Here is a 16,655-nt window from a genome sequence, read left to right as displayed (position 1 = left end):
CAGTCCTTCACGGCGTAGTGTGTTACCAATTGTTTTCTTGGTGACTATGGTCCCAGCTGCCTTGAGATCATTGACAAGATCCTCCCGTGTAGTTCTGGGCTGATTCCTCACCGTTCTCATGATCATTGCAACTCCACGAGGTGAGATCTTGCATGGAGCCCCAGGCAGAGGGAGATTTACAGTTTTTTTGTGTTTCTTCCATTTGCGAATAATCGCACCAACTGTTGTCACCTTCTCACCAAGCTGCTTGGCGATGGTCTTGTAGCCCATTTCAGCCTTGTGTAGGTCTACAATCTTGTCCCTGACATCATTGGAGAGCTCTTTTGTCTTGGCCATGGTGGAGAGTTTGGAATCTGATTGATTGATTGCTTCTGTGGACAGGTGTCTTTTATACAGGTAACAAGCTGAGATTAGGAGCACTCCCTTTAAGAGTGTGCTCCTAATCTCAGCTCATTACCTGTATAAAAGACACCTGGGAGCCAGAAATCTTTCTGATTGAGAGGGGGTCAAATACTTATTTCCTCATTAAAATGCAAATCAATTTATAACATTTTTGACATGCGTTTTTCTGGATTTTTTTGTTGTTATTCTGTCTCTCACTGTTCAAATAAACCTACCATTAAAATTATATCTGATCATTTCTTTGTCAGTGGGCAAACATACAAAATCAGCAAGGGATCAAATACTTTTTTCCCTCACTGTATGTCTGAGGGAGTGTCTGCACTTGGCATGTGTCTAGACATGCCTTGGGCGCATGTGTTTTTCCAGCTGATTGTGTGCGACAACTAGAAGGCCCATCCAGTGACAGGGAGAGAGGAGGGGCTGCTGGAGGAGCCACTGAAGAACCCTTATCTCCCTCATTAGGCCTAAGAGAGATGTCGCCTTTCCCCATAATTATCTCTATACACTAAATCTCTCATTAGGATGCCTCTCTAATCTGAACCCTCTGAGAGACAGTCTTTGGGAGGTGTTAGGAGGACCATGGGGGAGCTGTGTCTAAAGGGGGAAGGCTCAGGTGCCTGGCTCTATCTTCTATTTCAGCTTAAATGAGGCCTGCCTGACCCCTGAACAAGTGCTGCCTGTTCTCTTTAAATGCCTTGTGTGGGTCAGACATCACTGCACTAATCAGGGTGTGTGTCAGGGAGTGACGGGATGGAGACAGTGAGGCTTGACCAATTTGACCTTTAAAGTGGGCTAAAGTAGTTATTTGTTCCATCTTTCTTTTGGAATTGTTAGCCATAGTCGAGCGCCAGCCTGTAATATAACACAAGTAGAACAACATTGTGCCAACAAATGTTGTTGAAAAGCTGACATGTTTATTTAATGAGTTGTTTGCCTCAGCCCGAACTTGTCTTGGACATCCTCTCGCTTCTGTCTGTCAAACTGAGTATTCACCTTTCCTCTGACTATACTCACCCAGGTCAACCAACTTCCCTCACGGCTTAATCCTTGTTGTGTGTAAACACATTAACTGGCAATTAATATGGAGATCCTGCTCCAGATGTGCTTGTAAGTGTGAATTTTTGACTTGGCAAGCGAGACTTTGGTCCATATGGGTGAGCTGCTGCAGCAATATTCCACCTGCTTCCACCACCATTATTGTACATTGGCAAACAAATGGCTCTCTAGCCAAAGACAGAATAAGAGCAGTAGCATTTGGACTGGGTCTACTGAGGAGCAGAGAAATAGCTCATATTTGCAGTACGTTTTACACCTGGTGGTGTGCATGAGTTAAAACATAGCAAGTTTAACTGATTTAGTTTAAAGAAGAATGCCCAACTAGTTTATGGTAAAGTAAAACATGTAATTCAACAGCACAGTGTGTACTAAATGCATCTGCCATATCACAAAAAGGATTAGGATTAATTAGTTTAGGAATAATCAAAGCGGTATTACATAAACGGCTGATAAGTCTTACACAATTATACTTTTCTGAGTGTGAGACTGAGTGGAATACTTAAGTAAGTTTGTAATTTGACAGCTTGCTCTCCTGTATAAGAGAGAAAAGACACAATACCATGTTGTAGATTGCAATAACTCTGTGAAGATGTTCAACTTGAAAATGGCGGAGTGCCTTCATTTTACCGCCTCTACTTTTTAATGTCAAGTTTGCGCGTTTGTGAAAGAGCTGACAAAAAGACTGCTTGAAACGTGCCTTATGTGATATTCTCTCTAATCTGTAGACATGAAATGGAAAGCGGTCACGTTATTCAGTGCTCACAGGCAGCATGCAGAGCTTTGACTTAAATTAGCCATCGATGTTAAAGAGTGATAAGAGAGAGAGGAATACACAGTGGAACAGCAATGTCCCTCCACATGAGAGGCTGGGGCTAGGAGCTCTGTTCCAAATGCTAGTCTGCCTAACCACAACCTCCCACTCACCGCCACATGGGGGGCTGTGCTCAAAATGTGTGTCTGCCGGCGCAGCCCGGATGGACCAGTGCTCCCCTGATGGTAGCATCCTTCCCCTGAGGTCTGCTTGGCGCCCATGGGGAAGGGGAGCGAGGCGCTAGCTAGCAGAAGCTGGACACAGTTGCTCTCCCTGGCATGGGCGTCACGTTGGCTCTGGCCAGCCCGCAGTCGGCCAACAGCTCTGTCTTTTCCGGCCGGCCTGGGTGCCCGCATGGGGCCTGGCACAGTGTGCCGTGAGCTTGGCATCCCGGACAAACAACAGGAGGTGGAGGCATCCTCTCTCCCCTGATGATCTGCTCCAAGGACGATTTCCTTTCTCTCTACACTGGATGAGGTAACACTAGTCTGAGGCTGTCTTAGAGAATAGGATAGCATATAATGGAATATAGAATATAATTAGAATTGAATTGTATTTTATAGAATATAATAATTCAATTATTCTTAACACCACATGAATATTCAGGACCTCTAATTGCTGGATAAACCAGGCTGAAGTCAAGATAAAAAAAATAACAATGTTTATACCTTTATATATACAGTACATACATTAACAAACATCCCCTCACGCTTTGTACAGTACAGTAAATACCAGGGTTGCCCAACCCTGTTCCTGGAGAGCTACCCTCCTGTAGGTTTTTGCTCCAACCCCAGGTGTTACTAACCTGATTCATCTTATCAACCTGCTAATTATTAGAATCAGGTGTGCTAGATTAGGGTTGTAGCAAAAACCTACAGGACGGTAGCTCTCCAGGAACAGGGTTGGGCAGACCTGGTATATACAATGTAAACATCTCTGCCCACATAACAGATATTAGGTCAAAATGTTATTGATTTATATCGACAGATGCACTGAGGAAGTAAACACATGTGAAACAGCAAACTCTTAGTAGGAGGAAACACAAGAGAGAAGAGCATCCTCCATGCCTCCTATTTCTGGAAGCAAGCTGTCAAAGGTCAGTAGGACCAGTAGTGGGAGGGGAAACCATCCAAGCCATCCCTCCATGTTTATCTTCTCTCCGAGCTCCAAAAGTAACATCTCTCTTTTATTAGAGTTACATCTCTATTATTATTATTGTGTATGTCAGCACAACTCCTATTGATCTTACAGTGTAGCTAATGACCTGGAAGCTACTCTCCCTGCTTCCAGAAAGGGAACGGAGAGGGATTTGAATCCTTAAAAGTCCTCCAGACATTAGCATAGAGAGCTATGTGGAAGGAAGGCTAGTCCTGAGACCGCTGATGAAAATAAAGGAAACTGTATTTTAAAGCAGCGCCCTTCCTGTAACCCCCATAATTCATGCTGTTTATGATGTAAATATTTCAGAGGGGTGAGATGACCCCACAGCATGGCAAAGGCCTATAATAATCATAAAAATGTGAACCTCCCTCTCAATGATTAATTGCATGGAATTTGCATAATGATTTGTTTGCGGTGAGCTTTAAGCAATTTACTCAAGCCAAGCACAACTCCTCCGAAGTAAACCCAGGCTACTTCAAAGTGATTTTCGCTTCCATGTTATTAGTTCATTTACATTTCTCTCCGTAGAGGTTTCAAGATGGAGTGAGCCAGCAGAAAATACTGCAAATTCACTGTCTGTCAACAAACAACAAGCATTACTGCACATTGGTGTTTGAGAATGTTTTCTTCATATCTTTACTGGTTGTTATGTGACCTTTAGATGTAATGGTTTTATAATGTTGTTACTTAAAGGTTACACAATGTAGTTTTCACATGGACAAGCAGTATGCTTTGTAAAATTTGTATCAGATCCCCTTTTGTTGTATTTTTGTCTGATCTGATGGTTATTGTTACTAGGCTATGAAATATTCAAACCCCGACAAACCCAGCCTGGTATCTTGGCACCTTCACCCACAGTCTATTGGCTTGGGCAAGGACAATTTTCTATGTCAATGAGATCAGAAAAAGCATGCATATTCAACCTTTGCTGGAGTGTTTATATAGCAGATTGAGGTCCAAGATTACATGGTCCCCTGTTCACCCTATCATGTCTCAGCCTCCCTCAGTGACTGGCCTAAAGTCACCGCTCTCACTTGTTCACCACACTGAAGAACTGCACTGTGGTCAGATTTGTGTATTTGCTACCATAATGTCCAACAATAGACGTTATGAAACTACAGTACAAAGGCTTATTGCATTATTGTTCACTACAGCCCAGCAGAAAGTGTTGGCTGACTTTGTAATGTTGGCACCATAGTGTTTTAGCAGGTATAACAACTGGTTAACCAATTCCTGGTGATCAGACAGACAGACAGGCCGAGGCAAGGCAAGACTAGCTAAAGAAAGAGACTCTCTAGTGGGATATTAAAGGCCCTGATGGTCAATAATCTTATTTGATGTGGATTCTTCAAACGCTGAACCGACGGGGGGCTCCAGTGGAGGTTGGCCTGGGTTACAATCCACTACCCCCCCTACCACCACCACCACCACCACCACCACTAGCACCACCATGCACACAGACAATACATCTTCAGCCTCTGTGTAACAGGTGCAGGCAATTTAATCGCAGCTCAGCCGACATGATGTCTGATTGGACTGGAGCCGCATCAGATTGTTCCCTCCAATTGAGCTGTGACCAGCTGACATTTTCACAGTATTTAATAAAAGCCACTCTTGATTAGCAAGGCCTTACCACAATCTTTGTATTTATTTGTGGTGGCAGAGAAGCATTAATTCACAGTAATTAATTAACAAGTGGTGGAGGGCCTTGGCACAGCACAGCTGCCTCCTCTGGGAGAGAGGCTGGAGGGAGGAAGTGAAAGGAACAGACTCCTTGGCCCTGATTAGATGCACTCCATTCTCAGCCCTCCCCATGACACTTTTACTGTCTAATGATAGCCTGCTAACGCTACAGTGGAGTACCTGACTTTACTTCACATTGCAATGGAACTAGACTCATGTCTGCAGCATCAGCTCCCATTATTGTTAGCACACTGCCTAGCTAGTGGTTTAATAAGGATACACAATCAAACAATCTAGAATAGGCTTTAACTTTGGGATACACATTTTTTTAAATCAAGTGTTATATACTGTATGTATAATTTAATACCTGATAATTCAACCTAGATTACAGTGGCTACATTGGTAATTCCTTTGAGTCAAATCAATAATGTGAAAGAGTCAATGTCGCCATCAGTCTTCCAACGCTCCATTTCTGCTCCATGTTGTGATTCTGTTTTTGTTTTGTCCTCTGTCTTTGGCTGTCACTCGATTTTAGTCAGAGGGATAAGCTGGTCTCTTTTATCCACACTTGATCTTTTTCTCATTTATCACCACATCTTGATTTTCCCTCTCTCACATCCCCCTCTCCTTCCAGTTGGCTGGCCATAGAGCTGCCGTTTATGAAAACAGTTTAGACATGAAAGCAGTGAGATGGAGGGAGTGAAGAGTTGTGCAGGATGCTGTTAGACAGTCCACAGGTTACCTCTCTCTCTCTTTCTTTCTCTCTCTCTCTCTCTCTCTCTCTCTCTCTCTCTCTCTCTCTCTCTCTCTCTCTCTCTCTCTCTCTCTCTCCCTCTCTCTCTCTCTCTCTCTCTCAGATAGCTCGTCTGTCACTCTCAAAGCCATGTCTGGCGTTTGGCATTCCATCAGCAGCTAATTGTCTGCCAGCTACTTTTAGATGCTGGCTAAAGACCTAGTAAATTTAGACTTGCTTACATGTCAGAAAGTACATTATTTTCTCACAGAGGAGGCAGAGAAGCCGGTAAATGAACAAAGTGAAGCCAGGGTAAATCATTATAGAACTTTTCCAGCTCCCGGCTTAGAAGAGGCACAGGTCCATCACAGCTCAGACAGGCTGGGGAGAGTTGTGAGTGATACATCAGACTTCTTGTTAGATCCTTTACATTGGTCTGATAAAATGAGATTCTCTGATACATCGGATTGAATTTTCATTCAGTGGTCATGCTCTAAATGCTCTAAAACACATTGGGATTGGTCAGAATCAGATTGGAAAGTTATTAACTTGTCATGTTGGTTTGTTCATTATTAGTGGTCCTCTGTAGCTCAGCTGGTAGAGCACGGCGCTTGTAACGCCAAGGTAGTGGGTTCGGGACCACCCATACACAAAAAAAATAATAATGTATGCACGCATGACTGTAAGTCGCTTTGGATAAAAGCGTCTGCTAAATGGCATATTATTATTATTATTATAGTACATTATTTTCTTCCCACTGTTTTCTTGTTTTGTTCAGTATGTCTTTAGATACTGTTTGAGTATTCATTTTCTTACAAATAAGTTACACAACACAAGCATTCCTGTCAGTCAGTTCTGTTGTCGGAGAGTTAAGACAATGTGGTCTCAATCCAAATCCCAAAAATAATATATTTGACACAAAAGATCACAAAATATGTCTAAACAGTCAGCCTTAATGATCAAATCCTCTCACAATATGAATGGACTTCTCTTCCATCACTCAAATGGAAACAATACTTTACTATTCCAAAAACAACCAGATTTGTGTGCAATTGTTTCTAACATGATATAATAGAACACAATAAAATATAATATCACTTCATAGTAATGTTAAAATAGATGAGACCGAGTTATTTACTGAAGTGTCTGTCACAACATACATACTGTAAATCTCTCCAGAACAGTAGCCATCTCATTCCATTCCTCCTACTCACGGTTCTCCTACTTTTAGCCATTACTGGGAATTATATAATAGCGTACATTACAGCAGTGAGAGTGTTTTCTCCTCAAACCAAGCTAGCATACAATATCCAGCTTTAGAGCTCTATGTTCTAATCATCATAGACTTTGGTCTAACCGTAAATCATTATTGACAAAAGCATTAGGATGGCAAAAAAAACATGAATTTGTAGTGTTTATATGTTATGTGAAAAATAATGCACATTGATCATAACCAGAGGTATGAATCTGTGACCCAGCGGTAGTGTAACACCACTGATTAGCTTATTGCTCTTTCCTGATAGCCACTAATTTGTTGTTGCTGGTATTAGACACATAATCAACCCCTCTGACTCTGTGTGACATTGGGAATATTTACAAAATATGTTATTCAACCTTCCCTTGAATAAAACGTTTGAATGTATAAATAATGACGACTACAGCCGCATGTCCATTGAACCTTATATTTATGGGCCTACGCATTAGAAAGTGCAATTCCTGAATGATAGAGAAACCCATTAAAGTAGCAATAAAATTGCAAATGCCTTTCCCTTTGCTGTTTTGCTGCCTTTCAGTATGGGCAAAGGGAACACGTTGCTCTCACCAACTGTGTGCAAGCCTCTGGTTCACAAATACATTGCAATGTGATATGGAACACATTTCCCCATCCAATTCCTCCCTGCTGCGATGGTGAAAACACTCAGTGAGATCCATCTTTTCAATTACACCAAGAGGGGACAGCCTAGAGGGAGTGGGAGTCTTAAGGACAGGTCTCTCTCCCAGATCTCAGGCCGCATTAAAATGTATTGGCAGCATCGGATATTAAAGAGGAATCCGCCAAATTAATCGGCGGGATGCTCACAGAGGAATCTCCATATGGAGATGCTCACACACTTACAGAAAAGGCTGAGGGGGAACAACATTATGAAAACGCACAAACATACCAGGGGATGTAACAAGCCCTTAAAAAGCCTGGGAAAGGAGGCCTTAAGAATACATTCAAATAGAATACCACTAACAGTCATAGGGAATTAGCATACAGTACAAGCAGACCAATATAAAGGCGGTAGGTAGCCTAGCGGTTAAGAGCTTTGGGCCAGTAACTGAAAGGTTGCTGGTTCGAATCCCAGAGCTGACTAGGTGAAAAATCTGTCAATGTGCCCTTGAGCAAGGTACTTAACCCTAATTGCTCCTGTAAGTTGCTCTGGATAATGACTTAAATGTAAATAAGAGCAGCTACACAATGACATACTGTAGAAGCAGACCTAAGAACAGCTAGCACCACAATAACCTTCACTAATGGCATTGTTCAGTCCCAGTAGCAGGAGCTCCATGGTAAAGGTCATGAGCCTCCAGCCAGGCCTCCTCATGGTGTGCTATAATCAGTTCACTGTGTGATAAGAGTGTTTGGTGTGTGATCACTCAAAAACCCTGTTGTGAATGGGGATCGGAAACACCAGGACCCTTATGAGTAATGGGCAGAACCGGGTCCCTTCTCCCACCCCACCTAGCCCCGACCCAGCTAACACGGGGGGTGAGGCTGTGGCACACTAGGAGGGAGAGGAGAGTGTTTGATGCTCCCTCCTGGCCCCCTGATTCACAGCTGGTCATTTGTTTTGCTTTATGTAACGCAGTGTGGTGTCCCTGATCACCTTAAACATGCACACCGGTGTGTTAAACAAACCACACAGCACAGCCAGCCAGCCAGTCAGTCAGCCAGCCAGTCAGCCAGTCAGCCAGTCAGCCATTCATCCCTTTCCTCAGCTCCTAATCAAGTTGGATTGCTCCACAACATCATCTGTGTCCTCAGTCCCCTGACTGACCACGGGAAGGGAATTACACCTCCCCAGGTGGCCTCCAGAAAGGAGAGAGGGCCCTGCCAGTCAGCGTGCTGGAGGAAGATGAAGAAAGCCCTTTGGGGTAGCTGAGATTGAAAAGCAAGAAAATCTCCCCCAAATCAAAGAGGTGACCCAGCTCAGATTGTTGGGGAGATTAAAAGTCCAAGTTTATTATACTTTTCATTTTTCAAAGTGTCTGTGATTGATTCGTGCCCTAAACCCTTTTTAAGTGTGGTGGCATCACGCTACATTAACACTGTGTATGAACATAAGGTTCATAGTTCAACCGGTATACTCCGTCTTAGTATTGCATTTTCATGCGCTTGAATTGAGGCCTTGTGTTACTATCTCCATATGTTAGATACACATTTATTATAGACACTATATCCCCCTATGTTAACGTCATGGTTTTCATCCTCTCTCTTGGACGACTGATAAATGTAATACGTTGTCATTTTATAGGTAATGGTTCTAAACAAGGGGCGACTTGAATTGGATATGTGGGTGGTATCTACACTACATCTAATGTCTGCATTATGTTAGAACAGTAAATCCCATTTAAATAGGTACTGTATGTGTTCGCCTTGTTCTATGACCGACCCTGTGAAGGTCACAGTCAAGCTTTGTAGTAAAACTTTACAGGATGAGAGAAGCCCAACAGTGTCGAGGCCTTGGTCCATAATTGCTCGCTACTCTTGTGCTTAACTTGGTGAATGGAGAGGTGTGATGTGCATATGTGTGGCTCAGTAACTCTTGGTGATTCAGCTGATGGCGTGTGATCAGTTGGAAGCACTGACCAGGCTTGTCCTACATTGTTCTCCGCAGGGCCACAGATGGGATCTCAGTGTTATGGCTTTTGTTGTCTCCATGCTCGTTCATTGTTCCCTCCTTTATGGTCCCAATCTCCCTGGTCTGTTCTGCACAGGCCCTGCAATTGTCTGAGTGAACAAAACGGCGCTCCCAACTGATCGCTCTCATTGAACCAGCGACACTGTATGAAAATATGTACTCTGGCATTCAGGCACAGGAAAGGGCAGTCGTATTCAATGCATGGTGGAAAACAAATGGAAACGCATTGAAAAATACTGTCGAGTTGCCAAGGACTTTATGGTGCTTCCACGTTTTTGTCAGGGCTTTTGTCTCTGGCTCACAAAGAATAACACCCCTCTTATTGTCTCTGTCTCTGAACAACAGAGCAGGGAGTCAGTAATAGGACAGACAGGTGGGGACATATGCTGGCACAGACATGACCCTAGACTTCCTCTCCATCTTTCTCTCAGTTTACCCACCGCTGAGACACATCTGGGTCCAGGTGGCATCCAAACATGTTGTCAGCAAGTCGCGCCGACTGCCTTAATGGACACAGCCATTCTAACTGACAAGATGGGAAAACAGACATGGCAGTGTCTCACTCAGCCTCTTTATCTTGTGTTTACCCACCACTGTTTCATTGATTACAAAGAGGCCTAGTCGGCCCTGTGCTCAGATGGCCTGCATCTAAAGGCTGTCGTCGCTTCAGGATTTTAACTCCTAAAATAGACCAAGATTAAACACTCTCACTTTGGCTCTTTTTCTGTCCTTTCATGCACGCACGTACAAGCAAACACACACATGCACACACACTGTACAGGGGAGGTTTCTTAAATAACAGATAAAAGTTGTTTTGTATGAGTCCAAATTAGTTTCACTCCCCAGACGTGCCAACACATTTTTAATTGACAACACAGCCAGATTGCACACAAGAAAACTGGCTTCTCTTCTCCTCAGAGACTTTGAGAGTTACATAACATTTTCCAGGTACCTCCTTAAAACAGGTTGGTGGGATGAAAACACATTGGGAGAGATTTATTTGTTTAGTGATGAAGGGTGGTGAAAGAAGGGAAGTCAGAAGAGTTATGAGTATTATCTGGAAGAGGAGGGACTGTGAACCCACCATAAGTTGAAGTGAGAAGTGCACTCATGCTTAATTAACACAGAGTTGAAGAACTGCTAGCTTCATCCATTACAGAGACGGCCAGAGGGAAGCTCCTTTAATTGGGGATGTGGAGAAAAAAACAATTGAGCTGGATAGATGGGTCATGCGTTAAGGTCAACGTATTTCATAGAAAACTCCAATCCTCCCCGTACAGCAAGATGAACTTAGTCACGGTTTCATTTTCCAATTGTGTGCCCCAAGATAATGAGTTTAGAGTTCAAGCTATAATTCCTAAATTCTCAATTCTCTTCTCCCCCTCGCCTTCAACATTGTATTTTTGAATTGGTTCCAGTTTTAGAAATTACTTAAGCCTTTTCATGTAGACGGTAATGTAAGTTGAAGGTGGGTTGTACTTAGGTAAATGGAGGAGGTATGGATTTCTTCATTTTCTCATGATTGATCTCAACATTATGGTATCGTCTTCATTATCTTTACATTCACATAACTATGAATTAAATCATCATTACCATCTAGCAAGCTATCAAATATATTATTTTCCATTTTCTTTTATTCACCAATCCATTTAGCACTATCTAATGAAACAAAGATACTAATGGAATAATAAGTACCACTCTCAAAATAGATAGAAAACAGCGAATGAATATGCCATGGTGTTATTTTGATCATGTTTAAGAAGTATGCCTGTCTATATCCATTGGCAGAGCTGTTCCACGTTGTTAAAAATGGTTCCTCTTCCACAGACTAACCCATTCTAAATCCCAATTCATCTAATTGTACCTCAGAGTGCTAATAAATATTGTTATGAATAATTCAAGCCGTGAGTGGGCTGATGACACAGAAACTGATGCACTGAGCTGAATTCAAAGCACTTCAAAATAGGAAAGTGGAAAGTGGACTACATTTTCTTGAAATCTGAATTAATTAAAGTTACATGGAAAAGGAATACAATTGGCACCTTCAAATGAAATCCCAAGTTCAAGAACATTGTGAAACGGCGGCACTCCAAAATGTTTTTTAAAAAGACAAAAAGACGTCACCTCATTTCACCTTTTTATTTGCAGCCAGGCAGGCTAACGTTTCGGTAGTTATGCCTTCACCATAGCATAAAGAGTTGTGCCAAAGCCATTGTTTTTTATGGATCTATCAATCCAAAACATCTCTCGTCGTGAGAGCATTTTAGGGAGGTTGGTAGCTTCGAGGTTAAAGTGTGTGGCCAGTAACCGAAAGGTCGCTGGGAACACCGGAGCCGACAAGGTGAAGAATCTGTCGCTGTGCCCTTGAGCAAGGCACTTATTAACCCTAATTACTCCAGGGGCGCTGTACAATGGTGACCCTGGCCGTGACCCCACTCCCTGCAGGTGTCTCAGGGGGAGTTGGGATATGCAAGAAACACATTTCCATTATACACTTGTTTGTAATAGGACAAATAATAAGTAAGGGATAATCAATTATGGTCAATGCGTTCTATGGAAAAATGGCGGGCTAGCAGAGTGGAACTAACCTTCCACGGAGTTGCATTATTTTCCGCATAGTGCCGAGTTGATCCCTTTTATATCATGGCTATAATTTAACACATTTGCCGCTAGAAATATGTTCATTTGCCAGTAGAAATGTGTTCAACATCCACTGAAGTAGCTAGAAAGTTTACTAGATAGCTACAGTAGTTGCCTTGGTAACCAAACAAACAGACTTGCTAGTTTAGCCAACCAAACCATCAGTCCTAGCTTGCTGTTATGAAAATGTAATTCAACAATGCCAATAATGTTTTCAATTCGACTTTTGCTTTCAAAAGCAGCTCAAACAGAAAGTGTAAGAATTAACTATAGCCATTGAATTTTACCGTGCTGATATACCGGCGTGCATTATATGGAAATAATGCATGCTCTAGAACAGTGTTTCCCAACCCTGGTCCTCCAGTACCCCCAACAGTATAAATTTTTGTTGTAGCCCTGGACAAACACACCTCATTCAGCTCATTGAGGGCTTGATGATTAGTTGACAAGTTGAATGTGCTTGTCCAGGGTTGCAAAAAAAATGTGTACTGTTGGGGGTACTCGATGACCAGGGTTGGGAAACACTACTCTAGAATGCCCGTCAAGCCAATCAGAAACAAGTATTCAACAATGTAATGGTATAATTAAGCAATAATTATTTTGGTAACCAGTTTATAATAGCAATAAGGTACCTCTGGGTTTTTTGGTAAATGGCCAATATACCACGGCTAAGGGCTGTTCTTAGGCACGACGCAAAGCTGTTCTTAGCCGTGGTATATTGGCCATTTACCAAAAAACCCAGCGGTACCTTATTGCTATTATAAACTGGTTACCAAAATAATTAGAAGAGTAAAAATGTATATTTTGTCATACCCATGGTATACGGTCTGATATACCACATCTTTCAGCCAATCAGCATTCAGGGCTCGAACCACCCAGTTTATAATAAAAAATAAAGGTTGCCACCTCTGATGGAAGTCACATGTTCCAGGTCTACAAAGCGCAAAGAGGATGGTGGGCTGTGTTTTTTTTTGTGGCTTTTAAGTAGTGTTTTGCCATAGCATATTTAATATTGCCTTGCAGATCGCTGTTTTGTGTTCAGATATTCTTATTTTTAAACATATTTTTGTTTGGCACACATAGGTTTTACCACACGGGCACGTAAGCATACTGTATACAATTGATGAACTTTCGGCCAGTAAGAGGGAGTGTGAAGTATTTACAGTTTGCCGTGTTGTTACGTTGAGCACATCTTCCACACTTATAGTTTCCTTGTAGAGATAACCAGTTTGAACATTCAGGCTTTTGAAAAGAATGGATCAACAAAATCACCAGAGAGGTGGATGCATAACCTGGCAAAGGAGAGAAATGGGTGAATCTTTTTTTTTTTCAACTCTCATTCAAATGCATCAGTAATAGCATAACAAGTGAAATGGTCGTATAAGGACAGTTGGTTCCTGACATGGCTAACCAAATGTATTTTGCGTTGGATTATAAGCATTATTCTGTTTACAAATGGTCTACGACAACAACTTATCAGCTTATCAAGCCCAATGTAGTAGGCTTACTGTATTTCCTAAATTCTCATGAATACTATTTGGCTCTTTCAATGTTGACTTGGTATTTAGGAAATGTTCTAGTGAACCCAGGGCTTAGATTCTTAATTACGGTACCATAGAGACTGTATCAGCAGACCCTGCATCTCAGCATTATGTTGTGAATGCCTTCCTGAACTAGTCTCATTGTAGACATACACCCCCTGCTGTTGGCCTTACCAACCACCCAACACAGATAACGTATAACTACCACATCTATCTGACAGCATAATGGAATAGCCTATCCCCCACTGAACAAATTACGCAGCTTGATAGCCATTTTAAGAAAATAACTATATATCACATGCATATGCATTCAGATGTCACCCATGTTCCAGTGAGCTGGCCCTTTTTAACCCTCTAAATGGCTAGCGGGTCCACAGGGGACTGGCGGGGATCAGGCACCGTGCTGCAGCCCCACTAGCAGCATACCAAGGCTGTCTGCCTGCCTTCCTGCATGCATAGTGCTGTGTACTGTACTGTGCTGTTCCACTACTGAGCTCCACTAATGGCCATAGCTCCGACCAGGCCTCATTAAGGCAAACTGACACCAGGAAACGGGCCCGCGGTAGGCGTGATTAGATTAAAAGTTCAGACAAGCCTTTGGTCTGTGTAATTTGTGGGAGCTCGGTGATACACAAATAAACAAATGCGGAGCACTTTAAAAACAGCCCCCTTAATTAGCTTGTTAAGACTTGGGGTTGTAAGTAATATCAGCATGGTGGCCTTGGGTTAGTACTCTACTGTAACCAGGCAGAGAGACAGGCTGAGAGACAGGGAGAGAGGAAAGGAAGGATGGGAGAAAAGGAAGAGAAAGGAGGAGATCTGAGGTAAGAGTTGCTTAGCGAATAGTCTTGTTAGTTAAATATGGGTATTTGTCAACAGGAGATAGAGGAGAGGGTCTTTGAGAGTGCCAAGCTCCAAGTCCTGTTGATTTTGGGATAGGATTTAAATGTTTCAGAATTATTTTAATTTTTTTCTATGCTAATGAGATCTGGAACAAGCTGTTATATGATGCCACTATGTGACATCCTCATTCTGATCAATCAACAGGGTTTTAAAATGTCTGCTCCAGAAATGCCACCTGTCCAATCAGCCACGGTCACAAACAGCAGTACTGTGAAAGCAGAACCTGTATTTACTCTACAGTACACAAATGTTGCTCCAGTAGCTAGATAACTAATAGCTTCATACAGGTAATCATTTGATAATTTCCATACAGGTTCATAACATCTATTTGATGGATGATATTAATACTAAGCTCAACATTTCTGCCCTTAAAAAGAAAGTAGCAGCTAACGTACACTCCTACACATTTCTTTCCAGCGGTTAATATCCATTTATCGTCACGTTTGTCAAAAGCTGGGTGCTAGATGTATCTCTGCCTTTTCTTTTCACACTCCCCAGTCAGTGGCATTCCCCATGTGGTGATTCCAGCCATCTGGTAATCAGATTAAAGTGAAATTCCTCCCCTTTAATATTGGTCCTTTAAAGCTGTCATCTCAGACTGTCTGTCAGCAGTCAGAGTGAAAGGAAGCAGTTAACCCTGTCTGTCTGTCTGTCTGTCTGTCTGTCTGTCTGTCTGTCTGTCTGTCTGTCTGTCTGTCTGTCTGTCTGTCTGTCTGTCTGTCTGTCTGTCTGTCTGTCTGTCTGTCTGTCTGTCTGTCTGTCTGTCTGTCTGTCTATCTGTCTGTCTGTCTGTCTGTCTGTCTGTCTGTCTGTCTGTCTGTCTGTCTTGTCTGCAGCGTTGTCGTGGCTGCTCCACTGTGCTAGCTCCATGTTCTTGTGTCAGGTGGTGGGTGGCGTGGATGTGTGTGTGTGTGTGTGTCTGAGAGTGTCGTCTGGGTGATTTTCAGTTCCCAAATGAGTGGCTGTCCTGTCACTCCGAAGACTGAAAAGATCACGGCTGCACTGCTAAATCACCTTGATGGGATAGAATAGAATGATAGTGTATTACTTGCTTGCTATCAGGAGACCCCACTAGTGCTCACTTCTGCTCGCAGCTTTTTGAAGCACGACATGTACCAGGATTCATTTCCGATGCAGAGCAAAACATCCCCCCGAAAATAAACCTGCGTTGCCTGCGCATTGAAAAACCCTGTGAGGTGGGAACCAACCGGCAGATGAGCGAGGCGATTTTGTATTCCTTTTGGAACTCTGCCTCCTGCCACCCACAGTGCTAAATCAAAGGGCCAGTTTGGGCCCACTAGTTCCTGTGCAGGGGCTGTGCAGTGCAGCACAGGGACCCCATGCCTGTAAGTGGGCCACTCTCTCTCTCTGTCTCTCTTTGCCTGGTCGGTCCAGGGGCCAGCCCAGAGCCCTGGAGAACACCGGAGGCGCCTACACACTGCTCTAATCCCAAACAAACACACAGCCCACCAAACAAAGGGAGGAGAGGGAGGACAGGAGAGATAGAGAGAGGACAGGAGAGATAGAGGGAGGGAAGAGAACAAACAAAAACCAGAGAAGGAAAATTACAAAACATAACATAAATATACAAATGCCCACTTGCCACATAGACACCTACTGTGTACAGTACACAAACACACACATACTCTCAGACACAAACACAAACATACGTATGTCCAAAACGCCAACACATTCGCAAACACACACACTCATCTTATCAGCAAGCAGAGAGTGGGAGAGGGCCGGCCGGATCTCTCTCTCTCTCTCTCTCTCTCTCTCTCTCTCTCTCTCTCTCTCTCTCTCTCTCTCTCTCTCTCTCT

The sequence above is a fragment of the Coregonus lavaretus genome (assembly GCF_964263955.1).
Source record: "Coregonus lavaretus genome assembly, chromosome: 2".
Lineage (NCBI taxonomy): Eukaryota > Metazoa > Chordata > Actinopteri > Salmoniformes > Salmonidae > Coregonus > Coregonus lavaretus.
This window is presented reverse-complemented; position numbering follows the sequence as displayed.